General features: G+C 43.9%; 1 long non-coding RNA gene across 1 annotated transcript; it reads right to left on the reverse strand.

Moving 5' to 3' along the window:
• Positions 1–1,175: 1,175 nt before the first annotated feature.
• On the reverse strand, positions 1,176–16,205 carry LOC103660914. The gene is made up of 3 exons (XR_567939.2): positions 16,133–16,205; positions 2,833–2,933; positions 1,176–2,072 (listed from the first exon to the last, which is right to left on the reverse strand). It is a non-coding gene; the product is annotated as an uncharacterized LOC103660914 (long non-coding RNA).
• Between the last annotated feature and the right edge of the window lie 304 nt (positions 16,206–16,509).

Genomic DNA, 16,509 nt, shown 5'->3' on the forward strand with positions numbered 1-16,509 from the left:
ACAGACAGCTCTAGACACATCAGCATGTGATGAAACATCAACATGAGTGACCCGGGCTCCAGCTGTGGTCTCGGTACCGGACAGTCATTCAGACCAGGCCCAACCAGTGTTCTACTTGTGGCCACATTGTAGCTTTGACACAACCGTGCTGGGTGGTGAGACAGGACAGCCGGGACGGGGTGCCACGGAGCCCCCTGGTTTCTGGAAATGTTCTAGCTGGTTCCACTGGGGCATACATATGTAATACACAGTGTGCAACGTATGGCTCAGCTTTTGAGAGTAAAGAGGGAAAAGGTGCTTCAAAAAACAGACATGTGCACCATTTAGTTGAATCCAGAAACTTGTGTATTTCTGGAGGTAAAGCCTTGCAGGCACCTGGCAGGATCAGCATGAGCTGGAGAAGGCAGGAGACAGAGGTGGTTCTGGAAAACACTCCACCAGGCGCTTCTTGCCTAAAAAGCTCGTGTTTGCTCTCTTGCCCATTTGTGCAGGAAATTTTTCATCTAATATTTTTTTAAGATTTTATTTATTTATTTGAGAGAGAGCACGGTGGGGGGGGGGGCAGAGGCAGAACAGACTCCCCACTGAGCAGGGAGCCTGATGCAGGGCTTGATCCTGGGACTCCAGGATCATGACCTGAGCTGAAGGCAGTCTCTTAACCGACTGAGCCACCCAGGCGTCCCCTCATCTGATATTTTTAAGCTCCAAATTTGTCACTAAGGGAATAATTAAATACCTGGAAGATAAGTCTTGCCTTCTGACACTTTTATTCTTTGACCCTCTTCCAGTGAAAACATGCAAGTCCCTGTTTCCTACAATTTGGGACTGAAGAACATTGTGTCAGCTGGAAACGGGATGTCCCAACATCTTCTGAAAATCTCAGCACGAAAACGAGGGATAAAATTGTCCATCTTCTCAATGCGGCATGTTGTGTATATACAAGTGTGTTCCCGCATGTCTTCTCCTAGAAGGCTGAGCTAGGCCCCAAGGCGCCCGTCCCTAAAAGGCAGAGACAGGCCCCTGGCTATTCGTATTTCCTAGGACCCGGCTTGGTGCTCGGCACGGCAGACGCACTAACAAACGTGCAAATATTTATGAAACTTGATATAGGTAGAAGCTAAGTAAGAAACTAAACCCAAGAAGATGCATTTCTGCAGGTATATATTGTTCCACTAAAAATTTCAAAAATGACTTTTATTTTTGTTTATAAAGTAATTCCTTAGAAGCATTAGCAAAAGTACACAGAAACAGAAAAAAATACAAAAGACCCAGATTAGAGCTCTGCATTTTAGTGTATAAAATTAACAATCACAAAACTAGCTCAATTGAGAGTAAAGTCACAGCAAAAAATTGAAGTCAAAGTTGACAAATTTACCCTCAGATCGTCTACGTCCTCATCTTCTTCCCGCTCTTCATGGCTCACTCCCCACTTTTCTGCACGACCCTCCCCTACTATCCAATATAAACCTCCCGCTCCCCACCCAACATCTATATTTAAATCCTGACATACAGTTTGAGGGCATCTTAACCACATTTTTAAAAAAAATGTTCTCACTTCTCAGCTTTCTAAACGTACCACGCGCATAACGTTTTCTCGGTTCTTCAGCCATGCCTTCGAGACTATCCCATATTGTCACCTACGTACAATGACACCCCACCAGCATTGTCTTTTAGTTCCTGTGTCATTTTTTAAAATTTAACATATGCTCCTCTAATTTGTTATGATTGTTTATAAACTTGACTCAAAGTTTCTAAACTGCTTTGAACTTAGCTACCAGAGAGTCAGATAAGCAAGCTTCAGATCCAGTTAACACGGAGAAGGCAGACCTGAGCGGGCCCCCAGCCGGGCTGCAGAGGCATTCACCAGCTTTCCTGCCGTTGGCATTTGCCGTGCAGCGATTCTCCTGGAAAGGTCATCTTTGGGTAAGTGAATGGCCACCGCGATGCTTTTCTCTTTCGGATAAAGAACGGACACTGGCTTGCAGGCGAGGGTAAGACCAACCACAATAACAGACTGCTTTCACTGGTTCCAGGTGTGAAAACGGTCCTGAGCTTTTGTCTTCTACAGATGCCTAATATATAAGAAAGGGAATCAGTTCTAGCTCTGGCAGCAGAGTAGGTAAAAAGCCTCATTTCATTTTGCTCTTTCAAAGACCGCAATAAATATGAAAATGCAGCTAATTTTTAAGTATCAGTGTAGCTTGCTTTCAGAGTTTAGATGTAGTCAGAATAGTCTATTAGCTTGTTCACTAACTCATTTTACAAATGAGAAAACTTGTGTCCCAAAAAGTAAAATGATCATGCAGGGTCGTGTGGCAGGGCTTTGGCAAAACCTAGGTTCCCGAGGCTCTTTTCCCTCAGCTACCACAGGTTAAGAAGTGCAATCGGGTGCCTGAGTCAGAGAGAGAAGTTTTCCTCAGCTGCTATTAGGTGACGTCTGGGGAAGCCTCACCTCAGGCAGCATGGCGCAACACTCGGGAGCGCTCTGTGCTCAGCGCAAAACCCGTACACTGGCTCCTGTGCCCTCACCCCCTTTCCAAAGCACATGTGGAATTACAGAAATGACCAACAGAATAGATGAAAAGTATGAGGGAGACTGAAGGACGGAAGTTACTCACCACTACTGTCATAAAAGGGCGGGCAGAACTGTTTGGTATTTCCACTAACCCCTCTGGCTTTGTGTTATAAAAGGTGAGCATAGAGAACCCCTCACTGTCATGTGGTCCGTCCACTGCTCCTGGGGGACATTATCATTATTCAAGGGCACTGGAGTCATTAATGATCCTTCCCCATTCATCTTAGAAGAAAACTTTTAAATTAAGTTCCATTTACCAATTTGACTTCTTAATTCTCATTTCTGCTGAATATGTGGTTAGAAACAGGAGATCTTTATTTTGTTTTCCTTCAAATTTGTTCATTTTCTTCTCTTCTCCCTAAAAAACAGACACAAACAGGCACATTTTGAAAGGCAACACAGTCTTTCAGATCCTGACTTTGGTAATCATGCAGAGTTCCCTGTGCATGTAACTTCTCTTCACGCTGTGGCCGCGGCTGCCTTTGTAAAGAACATGTGAGACGGGCCTCAAAACCTCTGACACCCCTCACTCAGCCCACACCATCATCACCCTAGAAACACACCGCCTATGTTCTAACTGAGCAGGTAGTCCCAAGCCATTTTGTTGACAGTCTGGTCAGGGGAGTTCTTTGTGGTAAAGAACTGCTGTGTGCATGGCGGGATACTTTGTACCTGGTCTCACTGGCGCTCAGTGTCCAGGAGCTGACAATCGGAAACCCTTCTCTGTTCCATACACCCAAGCGGGGGCAGCACCACCCAGAGACAGCACTAGTCTGAGGCAAGTTTTGCACGCTCCAACAGCTCACAGTCAGCTCGGGATTGTGGAGGACAGTGGGAAGCAGAGCCCAGTCTCACAGGGTGGAACCTTGAGGTGCGGGGTGAGGAAGTGAGGGCTGGGGGAGGGGAAGCATCCAGAACAAGTTTTACCTGTAAGGACATCATGCATCTGAAAGGCTTGCCCTGCCCCCTGGATTCACCTTCCTGGGTATAAATGGCATTAAATCCTTTGCTGGCTAATGATGTTGAACATTTTTTCATGCGTCTGTTAGCCATTCATATGTCTTCGTTGGAAACGTGTCTGTTCATATCTTCTGCCCATTTTTTTATTTGATTCAACATCATTAGCCATCAGGGAAATTCAAATCAAAACTACGTTGAGATACCACCTTACACCAGTTAGAATGGCAAAAATGGACAAGGCAAAAAACAACAAATGTTGGAGAGGATGTGGAGAAAGGGGATCCCTCCTACATTGTTGGTGGGAATGCAAGTTGGTGCAGCCACTCTGGAAAACAGTGTGGAGGTCCCTTAAAAAGTTAAAAATACAGCTACCCTATGATTCACCAATTGCACTACTGGGTATTTACCCCAAAGACACAGACATAGTGAAAAGAAGAGCCATATGCACCCCAATGTTCATAGCAGCATTGTCCACAATAGCTAAACTGTGGAAGGAGCCGAGATGCCCTTCAACAGATGAATGAATAAAGAAGATGTGCTCCATATATACAATGGAATATTACTCGGCCATCAGAAAGGATAAATACCCACCATTTGCATCAACAGGGATGGGACTGGAGGAGAAGGAAGGGAAAAATGAATCAGAGGGGTAGATGAACCATGAGAAACTCTGGACTCTGGAAAGCAAAGTGAGGGTTTCAGAGGGGAAGGGGGTGGGGGATTGGGATAGTCCAGTGATGGGTAGTAAGGAGGGCACGTATTGCATGGAGCACTGGGTATTATACGCAAACAATGAAGCATGGAACACTACAACAAAAACTAATGAAGTACTGTATGGTGAGTAACAGAACATAATAAAAAAAATTATTTGCTGGCTGCTTTGGTCCCTTAGAACAGAAATACATGTAAGTCAGGCATCTAAACCACTAAATGCCATTTGTGAGGTTTTTGAAAAGCCAGGGAAGAGATGAAGCACTGGGAGATTCTAGCTTAATGTGGAAGAAACTGTTTTGTTTGAGAGCGACCTGGGAGAGGTATGAGCAGAAAAGGACACGACAAGGAGGGGCCACGCCTGAGATCTTGGGCTGTGCCCTCTGCGCTCACTGCTGGAAGTTAAAGCAGCCATTAGTGTCACCTCGGATGTGAGCAGGCAGCTGCTTTGAAGCAACGACTCCACCATTTAGGGATAATTTATATCAAGAGACAAGAGGAACGCAGAGCAGGATTGCAGAGCGTGGGCTGTAGAAGCCAAACAGAGTTAGAAGGTGTGTTGAAATGTTTGCTCTGTTTTTCCCCTTCACTTTTGCTGGAATAATGCACAGCCTGAACTAGTTCCAAGGATTCTAGACCAAATGGAGTGAGTGCAGCAGATGTAAAAGGCATCATCGAGTGGAGGTCACTCTGCTCTCCAAGCTGTTAATCTTCAGCCTTTTGGGTTGAATTTATCAGCTCTGTAAAGTCAGCCTGGCATGTAAAATATTAAGGTTATAACTACTGAGGCTTTCCTGGTTTTAAAAAGTACAGACAATCTTGTCATTGATTTATCAGCTAACGTGCTGATCAGTTAATCAGCTGAATTATTCTCCCTGAACTTAACCACATATTGAGTAAATATTAGAGTCCATCTGATGTATACTCTGGAAAATACTTTTAAAAGTAATCCAGTACATGTATAAAAATATGCTACATTCCACCCTACCTCTGGCTTGTTGTTTCTGTTTTTTTTTTTTTTTAAGAAAACAGCTTTCAATAGACTTCTAATTTCTAATTCAGCACGTGAGGAACTTGGAAGGCATCACTCCTGTCTTCTCAAGAAGAAAAAGCTCAATAAACTGAAAATAAAAACTTATCTTAGATTCATCACAGAATTGAGGTCAGAAAACAAACCACTGCTCCCAGAATTGGAGGTTGAGAATGCAGAGAATCACAGCTCATCGGAGCAGAATCCCAGAAGCAGAAACCTTTGCAGGAACCAGTGTGGGGGTGAGAGACCCTAGGCTGCAACTGATTAACTGATGAATTCACTATGGATAAATCTGCAAGTTAGAATCTGCAGGAGGACCCAGGCCTAGGGGGCCTCACAGTTTTATGACTTACCTCCACGAGTGGGCCAGGTTCTCACAGTGAGTATCAGAGAAAAAGCCTTTCATGCTTCCAGCAGGGGGGGGGAAGGGTAGAAACGAGCCCATTTTTAAATACACAAGAGCACTCTAATCTTAGTAAGACCTGCCTCAGGGGGAACTAGTTAACCTTAACCTGCTGTTGTCTTATCAGAGCCTAATCGACCCAGAGGAAAGGGAAACACTCAACTGCAGCCTACTCTAGCCATTCTGTCCCACTTAAGGGGAAGAAAAAACCGAGAAGTTCTAGAGTAGAAGTTCGTGGTCTGGAGACATAGACTCACCAAAAGACTGAGACCAACACTAGGACTACAGAAGCCCTCCCTTGCCCCACCTCACCACTGCACATCAGTATGATTCCTGTGTAACTACAGGGAAAGACACTGAAAGAACAGCACATCTCAGATCTTATCTGAGAAGTCTCTAAAAAATCCAAAGACAACAGAGCAGAAAATAATAAGGAAACTAGAGGAAATTGTAGCCTGCAATATCTATGGTTACAGCTAAAAGCAAATACAACCTAACTCCTGGCCAGATAAACATAAAAACTAATACCAAAAGCCTGTTCACCTCAGTTCCTTTTACCCACCACATCATGTTCAACTTCTAATAAAAAATTACAAAGCACACTAAAAGACAAAAATCACAGTTTGAAGAGGCAAAACAAGCATTAGAAACAGACTCAGATATGGCGGAAATGTTGCAATTATTAGACATAGAAATTAAAATAACTATGATTAATATGTTAAGGATTTTAAGGAGAAAAGTGAACAACATAAAAGAGCACACAGATAGTGTAAGCAGAGAGTGGATATTCTAAGACAGAGTCAAAAGGACATGCTAGAAAATTAGAACAATCTTAACAGAAATGAATGCATTGATGGGTTTATCAGTAGACTGGGCATGACTGAGGGAAGAATCAGTGAACTTGAGGAAATGTCCATAGAAACTTCCAGAACTGTAATGCGATGAGAGAAAAGAATGAAAAAAACGGAACAAAATGTTTAAGAACTGTGGCACAATTCCGGAAGCTGTAACGTACACATAGTGGGGAAACAAAGAAAAGGAAAAAGAGAAATAAAGAGGAGAAATACTTGAAAAAAATAATGACTAAGAATTTTCCAAAATTAATGGTGGGGACCAAAATCCAGGAAGTTCAGAGAATACCAAGCAGAATAAGTACCAAAAAAATCTACACCTAGACACAGGATGAAGTGGGGGCAAAGGAGACACATGCAGCCCACAGCCCTAGTGAATGTTCAGTCTCCTTGATGGGAGGGGGTGTGAGGGAGAAAGGCTAGGTGAAATAAAAGTAACAGACTATAAGGAAGGGAGGGGGCACCCGGGTAGCTCAGTCAGGTAAGGTCCAACTCTTCATTTTGGCTCAGGTCATGATCTCAGGGTTGTGAAAGCCCCACATTGGGCTCTGCACTGGGTATGAAGCCTGCTTAAGATTCTCTCTCTCCCTCTCCTTCTGTGCCTCTCTCTCACAAGGAAGGTGAGCGTGACTTCTTTCCTTTCATAGCACACTCAGGAAGCTGACACTCAGAAACCTTAAATAGTTAATCCTAGAACACTCAGCAAGCCAGCAGGAGAGGTAAAGTCTAGCATCTAACTCTGAAACCCACACTCTCCACATTGCACCATACGTCTCCCTAAGCCTGAAGAGGTATTGAAGGCCATGTCCTGAAGAGCCTTAGTGTTGCCGTAAGGAGCTTGGGCTTTATTCTCTAATGAGTGGAAGTACCCATATTCAAATTGCAGAAATTTAAGAACAGACAAAATCTTGAAATAAACATATAGAGGAGAAAGAAAGAAAAAAAAAAAAAAGAATTGATTTCAACTTCTCTCCAGAAACCATGCAAGCAAAAAGAAAAGGAGTGAAATGTTTTAGCGTGCTAATGGAAAAAACCTACCAATATAGTATTCTATATCCATCAAAATTAACCTTCACAAGTGAAGGAGAAATAAATACTTTCTTAGGCAAATATAACTGAGGGAATTTATTGCATGTAGACTTGCCTTGCCAGAAATATTAAAAGAAATTCTTCAGAAAAAATGAAAATGGTATAGGTTAGAAACTTGGGTCTCCATAAAGAAGATTGTTAGAGAAGGAATAACTGAAGGTAAAACAAAATCTTGGTTTTTTTAAATTCCTAGTTGATGTAACAGATAACAATTTGCTCAAAATACTAAGAGAATAGTGCATTTTGTGATAACTAGGGACACATAAATTGAATGACGAATTATAAAGAAGGATTTATTGGGGATACTCTGTTATAAGATACTTGTCCTACCTATAAAGTGGTATTCTGTGGGGGTTTTTTCACGTTTTGTTCACCTTAAAGAAAAATTTACTCAACAAGATATTTCCATACATTAACAGATTCCCCAAAGACATATTAAAGTCTCAAAGTGTTAGAACCAGAGGAGGGCTTGAGAGATTATCTTGGCCAACTTCCTTATTTCACAGATGGGGACTTTAAGGCCTGAGAGAAAGCAATGCCAGTCCCAGCTGGGTTGTAAATCCAGAGAAGCTGAGTTCAGTGGTTTTTCTTTTCCTGCTCTTTGACTGTCTTGTCACTACATATACACAGGGATGTGCTCTCTTTTACGGGATAGTTTTATTTGAACATGGACTTGAATCCAACTAATCAAAATCTGTGGGATACAGAAAAAACAGTGCTTAGAGGGAAATTTATAGCATTGAATGCATACATTAGAGAAGATGAAAGATAAAAAGTCAGTCATCTAAGCTTTCACTTTAGGAAATTAGAGGGAAAAAAGCAAATTAAGTCCAAAGTAAGCATAATAAAATAAAGAATTAGAGCAAAAGTCAATGAAATGGAAAACAGGAAAACATTAGAGAAAAATCAATGAAACTCAGAGCTGGTTCTTTGCAAAGATCAATAAAATTGATAAACTTCTAGGCAAGTTAACCAAGAATAAAAAAGAGAAAACTCAAATTATTAATATCAGAAATGAAAGAGGGGTCATCACTACTGATCACTATTAAAAGGATAATAAAAGAATATTAGGAATGATTTTATGTCCACGAATTCAATACCTTAGGTAAGATGAACTAATTCTTTGAAGGACACAATTTACTAAAACTCACACAAAGAGAAATAGAAAATCTGGATAAGCCTATATCTATGAAAGGAATTAAATCAATACTTAATAACCTTCCCAAACAGAAAATACTGGGCCCAGATAGGTTTACTGGTGAATTTCACCTAACATTTAAGGGAGAAATTATACAAATTCTCTACAATCTCTGCCAGAAGATAGAAGTAGAGGGACTACTCCCAACTGGCTCTATGAGGCCAGCATTACTCTAATACCAAAACTGGACAAGGACATTGTGAGTAAAGAAAACTACAGACCAATATCTCTCATGATCATAGATACAAAAATACTCAACAATATATTAGCAAACTAAATCCAACAATTTATAAAAATAATTACACAGCACAAACTCGTGGGATTTATTCCAGGTACGCAAAACTGGTTCAACATTTAAAAATCAATTAATATAATCTATCACATCAACAAGCTAAAGAAGAAAAATCATGTGATTACATAAAATAGATGTAGAAAAAGCATTTGACAAAAGCTACCACCTATTCATGATAAAAATTCTCAAGAAAGTAGGATTTGAGGGGACCTTCCTCAATTTATAAAAGAACATCGGGGAGGGGAAAGCCCTACAGTTAATATCATACTTAGTGGTGAGAAACTATATACTTCCCTGCTAAAATCAGGCAGGCATGGATGTCCCCTTTCACCATTCCTATTCAACATCATACTGGAAGTTTTAGCTAATGAAATAAGACAAGAAAAAGAAAAAAAAAACGTACATAGACTGGGAATGAAGAAATAAAACTGTCTTTGTTCACAAATGACATCATTGTTTATGTTGAAAATCCCAAAGAATTAACAATACAAAAAAACTCCTACAACCAATTGGTGATTATAGCAAAGTTGCAGGATACAAGGTTAATATACGAAGGCCAATTGCTTTCTTATATACTGATAATGAACAACTGGAAGATGAACTTACTGTTTACATTAACACCAAAAAACCCTGAAATACTTAGCTTTAAATCAAACAAAATATGTACCAGGTCTATGTGAGAAAAACAACAAAATTCTGATGAATGAAATCAAAGGAGAAATAAATAAATGGGGAGATAGTCCATGTTTGTGGATAAAAAGATTCTGTACTGTCAAAAGGTCAGTTCTTCCCCCAGTTAATCTATAGATTCAATACAATCCCAATCAAAATCCCAGCAAGTTATTTTGTAGATATGGACAAACTGATTTTAACATTTATATGGAGGCAAAAGATCCCACATAGCCAACACAGTATTAAAGAAGAACCAAGTCAAAGGACTAATACAAGTGTAGCAAGACTTCAAGACTTATTACAAAGCTACAGTTATCAAGACAGTGTTGAAAGAATACATTAAAAGACAAGACAGTTAAAAGACTAGACAAATATATCAGGGGGATAGAATGAGAAACCAGAAATAGATCCAGGCAAATATAGTCAACTGATCTTTGACAAAGGAGCAAAAGCAATTCATAAAGAAGGGACAGTCTTTCCATCGAATAGTGCTGGAACGACTGCACCCACATGCAGAAAACTGAGTCTAGACACACATCTTACACCTTTCACAAAAAGTAACTCAGAATGAATCATAGGCCTAAGTTAATGTAAAACTATAAAACCCCTATAAGATAACATATGAGAAAATCTAGATGACCTTGAGTTTGGTGGTGACTTTTTAGACACAACACCGAAAGCACAATCCAAAAAAAAAAAAATTGGTGAGTGGGACTTTATTAAAATTAAAGACTTTTGCTCTGTGAAAGACACATTAAGAAACTAAGAAGACAAACCACAAACTAGGAGAAAATGTTTGCAAACCACCTATCTGATAAAGGACTAGATACAAAAATGTACAAAAAACTTTTCAAACTCAACAGTAAGAAAACAAACAACACATTTTTTTAAACCGGCAAAATATCCAAAACAGACACTTTACCAAAGAAGATATACAGATGGCAAATAAGCATACAAAAAGATGCTCTTCGTTGTATGTCCTCAGGGAAATACAAAGTAAAACAATGAGATACCATTACACACCTCTTAGAATGGCCCACAGCTGGAACACTGACAATGCCAAACACTGTCCAGTATGTGGAGAAACTGGAACTCTCATTCACTGCTGGTGAGAATGCAAAATAGTGCAGCCACTTGGGAAGAGTTTGGCAGTTTCTTACAAAACTAAACATACCCTTACCATATGATCCAACAATTATACCCCTAGATATTTACCTGAATGAGTTGAAAACTTATGTCTACACAAAATATCTACTTATAAATATTCATTTACTCAGATTGCTAAAACTTGGAGGCAACAAAGATGGCCTTCAATAGGTGATTGGATAAACTGTGCTACAGTCAGACAATTGAATGTTATTCTGCGCTAAAAAGAAATGAGCTACCAAGCTTCAAAAAAACATGGAGGAACCTTAGATGCATGGTGGTACGTGAAAAAAACCAACCTAAAAAGACTACACACCGTATAATTCCAACTGTGACATTCTGCAAAAGGCAAAACTATGGAGACAGTAAACTACAGATGTTAGTTAATCATAACGTTGGCTAATCAGTTTCAGTGATGTCCCTCAATAGCATAAGATGTTAATAAAGAGAAAACCGGGGTGCCTGGCTGGCTAAGTCGGGTGACTATTGATCTTGCGGTTGTGAGTTTGAGCCCCACATTAGGTGTATTTTGACAACCTTGGAGGAGGAAATGATGGAAGTGGGAATTACAATGATTTTGGAAACTATAACCAGCAACCTTCTACAGATGGTCCAATGAAGAGTGGAAGCTTTGATGGTAGCAGGAATATGGGGAGACCATACGGTGGAGGAAACCAGGGTCCCAGCAGCAGTGGAGGAAGTAGGGGTTATGCAGGGAGAAGCCGATACTAAGCTTCTCTCACTGTATGCACAGGAGAGGATGAGACCCAGAGGTAACAGAACAGCTCGGGGTATCTCGGTCATGCGTAAGTGCCCAGTGCTATGGCAGACGACACCAGAGCAGAAGCAGAGAGCCGTTCTGTGAATGCACTGGATTCATAACATTACCTTACTGTGAAGGAAGGGTTATTTTTCTTAAAATGCCTTTGAGACAGTTCCTTTGCTTTTTAATTGTTGTTTCTTTCTAGTGATCTTTGTAAGAGTGTAGAAGCATTCCTTCTTTGACAATGCTAAATTTGTATGTTTCAGGTGACACGTGAAACATTTTTAAAGCTTTTTCTCAAAGTTTTGAAACACTATTAGCCAGGATCATGGCATAATAAGACATAACGTCTTTCCTTTTAGAAAATATAAGTGCATGTGTAGAGTTAAGAAGCTGTTGTACATTTATGATTCAATAAAAATAATTTTAAAGGAAAAAAAGAACACTGGGTGGAAGGGTGAGGGGACATGGGGACTCTGTCCTTCCCACTCAGTTTTACTGTGAGCATGTAACTGCTTGAAAGAACGCACTCTTTTTACAAACCACACCTTTCCAGACGCATCTTACACACCACCACCCTGCTTCCTTTACTCTGGGGATTCCCAAATGACAGACCCCTCTCCAGATGCTTCTGAAGGCCCCTGGGCCAGGCTCAGCCTAGAGCTATGTCAAAGAACATCAAAGGCGACTCAGCCGGTTATGTCAGCATTTAAACCCAAAGGCTAAAAAGGTATGACCAAGTACCCCGCATTCCAGAGTGAGGTGCTAGACCATCAACAGAGGTCTGCCAAGGGAGTGACCCCAAAGGTTCTGCTCCAAGTTGAGTCAGAGAAGGAGGCCAGCAGGGCAGGACTTAGAGGAGAGACCCCACTGTGCCCAACACTTCCCTTCCCCACCAGGGAGCCAGGGCGTGCTTCCCCTTCCTCAACCCAAGTGAAGCCCCCAAGATCCATTTGGGGAGCTTGGCTGTGTCCTGTGAAGGAAACAGGAGTGACTGTGATGCTGGGGAAGCCTGACGGTGAGGCTGCACCTGGCTGGCTGCCTCCACCTGGCAAAAACAAAGGGTGCATTTTTATTCTCATGAGCCAGCTCTGGATTCCCACGGACCGTCTTCAAAATCTTTCTTTCAGGAGGACAGTCTGCAGAGGAAAGATAATCCCAGCAGAAGGGAAACCTGTGGAAGCTGCAGGCGTCCTGAGAGGCATCCTGAAGGCTCTCCAGGACTGCGGGAGCAGGGGAGGCCTGCGGATCTCACAAAAGCAGCCCGTGCTGTGCCAGTAAGTAGGGCTTTCCGACTCTTCCCACCCTCCCTCTGACCTGGAGGACGCCCGGGCTGCAGTGGTGAAGGGGTGTGGAGGCAAGGCAGAGGGAGAGAAGGCTCCCGCTCTGCCGTGCTGTGCCCAGCTCCCAACCCCAGGCTCAGGGTCCGGGTACAGGACTGGGCTGGAGGGGGGAGGGTCGTGAGACCTTTTAAATTAAGCAGCTGAGAGTTTGGCTATTCCACAGCACTGGGCCTTTGCTATCTGGAAAAAGAGATTCTCACCAGAAAAGGACCGAGGACTGCCAGACTCTCACAAAGCCACAGGCATAAGAGGAATCTACTAGAACGAATCCATCTCATTGGACAGGTTGGTCACGGTTGAAAATAGGAAGGGCCGGAAACGGCAAGGGCAGACTAGCAGCCCAGATGCCCCATCCTGGGGCCAGAGCCTGCATTGTGTCTGTCCTCCCAGGAAGCCGGAGCCGGAAGTGAGGCTCAGAGGCACAACCGTAAGGCAGGACTTCACATCCATATACTTTTCAAAATGCTCGTGAATGCTCTCCATGGCTCATATTTGATTTTTGAGAAGTAGGCCACACACATATTAGGAATTCTACTCCATAGCCGGGGAAACTAATGCAGTCTTATGTGACACGATGCACTGAGCATCTGTGCTCCGGGGTTCCCTGAGTATTGGGGCGCCAAGGGGCCAGGCCGCTATGTGCCCGTGGGAACTCAGAACACAGCCACAAGAGATGTGCTGTACCCCTGAGGTGCAAGGCCAGCGTTCAGGTCCAGAAGAGCGTTCCTGTGAGCACCTGCTGATCCCCCAACACACAGGTGGGAGTGCGCAAATGACAAAGTGTTCCCCAATACCCCCAGGCTTTTTTTAGGAGGGAAGAAAAAGTACAGGTTTTATTGAATTCTGGCATTCAGGCTTTTATATGACACATAAATTGGGATACAGCAAATGGTGAGTTTCCTCATAGGTACAAATTAACAGTGGCCGCATGGGATGCGGGCAGGACCCTCTACGCTAGCAGATGTGGTCCCCGGAGTTACTCATCTAGTTCCGGCAGAAGGACCAGAAGGACTTCAGAGTCATGTGTATTCAAAGCTTACTTTTCTCTTTAGGAAAGTATTTAGTTTTGAGCAATTTCACTCTCTTCTAACCACAAAGCCCTAAGGCTTCCCTTCACTAAATCAATAGGTTTCTGAGCTTCTAATCTGCTCGGCTTCCACCATGGGAGATTTGGTTCTGTCCACTCAGAGCTGAGCCAGGAAAACGCAGGGAAGCCACCAGCAAAAGCAGTGCCGGGAAGTGTGTGCTGTGCGGGCAAGGGGGTGCTGGCAGAAGGGGTGTCCAGGCAGGAGGTGGGGAGGACAGCTGAAAAGTGTCCCACACTTCCCACACCCTCCCAGGCACCTCAGATCATAGGCAGGTGCAGGTGCAGAGGGCGAGTGTGGTCAGAAGAGGTCTCAGGGAGCAGGAGGCAGCAGTGGGGCCTTGTGACCAGAGCCCAGGGCAGGGACCAAGGCTTCTGCAAGATGTCAGCACAGCACAATCAGGGCCTACCACACCTCAGCAAGGCCAGTGCCAGAGGCCCAGAAACAAGGCCACTGGTCTACCATATCAGGCACCCACAGAGGAACCCTTCCTCCAGCCCTGAGAACACAGAGGCCCCCCTGTAAGGCAAGTAGGAAAATTCCTGGGAGAGTGGGGATTTACCCAAAACAGACGGTACCGCCCATCCCAACATAGTGGGAATTCAAACGAGGTAAGAACAGTCAGAATTAAAGAACATTTTGCTGTGCTTTCCACCTGCAGGGCATATACTTCTGACTCTCATACAATACAGATTCTGTCCTCCACTGGGTCAAGACGATCTTTCAGGTTCTCAAGCCTCCCAAATTGGCCATACTTCTTGATGTCTCTGATGCTCTCGGCACACTCATTGTTCCTTGGTGCTTCTGAAATGCTTCCTCTCTCCATCCTTGATCTCTCACTCATAACCATTCTTCTTAACCTGTCACATGAAGGCGTCTACTCCTACAGAGCCTCCCAGAGGAAGCCAGCTCCTCCTTCTCGCATTAGCCTGTGTCTCATTACGGTCACACTTACTTCTTATCATATGAACTCCTACACGGGAAGACACCTTGTGTCTTGCCCTGAACCCACTGTAGTAATGTTTAGAGTGGGGGCCCTAACAATAAAACATGCATGCATTAATGACCTTGATTCTTATAGCCACCTCCTTGGTGGAAGGCTGGTATCATCATTCTCATCTACAAATGGAAATATAGCTCAGAGAAGTCCGTTGACTTGTCCAGAGTTGAATAGTGAGTAAAGGAATCTTTATCAAGTTGGACCCAGGGTCAATAAGTTTCTAGACCCCACGCTGCACCCCTAGAGCCATCTGAATCTTGGCCTCTAATACTGCTCCCCACCAGAGAGAATGATAGATGATAGACAGACAGGTAGACAGATGATAGATAAAGGACTGATAGATATTAATCGATACATGGGGTGAGGGTTTAGAGTGGTCAGAGAGGACACAAATGATAAAAAGCCAATGAGGTAAAACTTTAATAGCTGAATCTAAGTAAAGGGTAAAAGGATACTCTTTGTACTCTTCTTATTCTAACTTTTGTATAAGTTTGAAATTATTTTCACACGGAAAGTTAAAATCACAACAAAAATTACCTGTTTCATTTTTCATTTCTAGGTGCTTTTTCCATTTGCTGGATAGCAACCAGCTCTAATGCTAAAATAACCCTTTGGGATGTTAACAGCTGACAGGATGCTTCGGAAATGCCCATTTCAGTCTCAGGCCCCCCTGCAGATGCCAGTCTGGAGGACAGAATGGCTTTCCTGGTTTGACTCAGGCAGGACACGCCGCCACGGGGAGTCGGCCCACACCCCAATGCACTCTAACCCAGTTGCCCCAACCCAACCCCACCAGCTTCGAAGGCAGCACACCCACCCTAACTGCGTTTCTTGACATTTTCTTGGGCGTCCTTAGCTTATTATTTAACAAAGAGGACATAAGTAGGTGCAAACCCATGGGGGTTCACGCCTTAAGTCCTATTTCCCTGTTCCCAGAGGGTCACTCCCAAGTCGCTCTTCCCCTGACCTCTCCACTTGGAGTCTGGCGGGCAGTGCAAGCCCTCCGCCTACCTGTGCTCAGCTCCTCACTGTTCCTCCAGCCGCTGAAGGCGCGGGGTAAGGCTGGAGCAGGGCGGTATGGCGCAGGAGGGGGCGCGGGGCGGGGACGCGGGGCGGGGGCGCGGGGAGGGGGCGCGGGGCGGGGGCGCGGGTGTGCGGGAGGAAGCGCCTGGGGCCAAGGGTAGAGCGCGCGGAGCTGGGAGGAGAGGAGCTGGGGGCGCAGGGAGGAAAGCCAAGGGAGAGTGGGGGACCGTGGGGAGGAAGGGGCGCGGGGCGGGGCCGCGGGCGCGGGGGGCGGAGCCGCCGGACGCGGGGTGCAGCCAGGGCCGGCGGCCCGCGGGGAACCAGGCGGCCGGCCCACGCGCTCCAGCAGCCCCGCGGCAGCTGCA

Source organism: Ursus maritimus, unplaced genomic scaffold, assembly GCF_017311325.1.
Source record: "Ursus maritimus isolate PB19 unplaced genomic scaffold, ASM1731132v1 scaffold_3, whole genome shotgun sequence".
In the NCBI taxonomy this organism is placed as follows: Eukaryota; Metazoa; Chordata; class Mammalia; order Carnivora; family Ursidae; genus Ursus; species Ursus maritimus.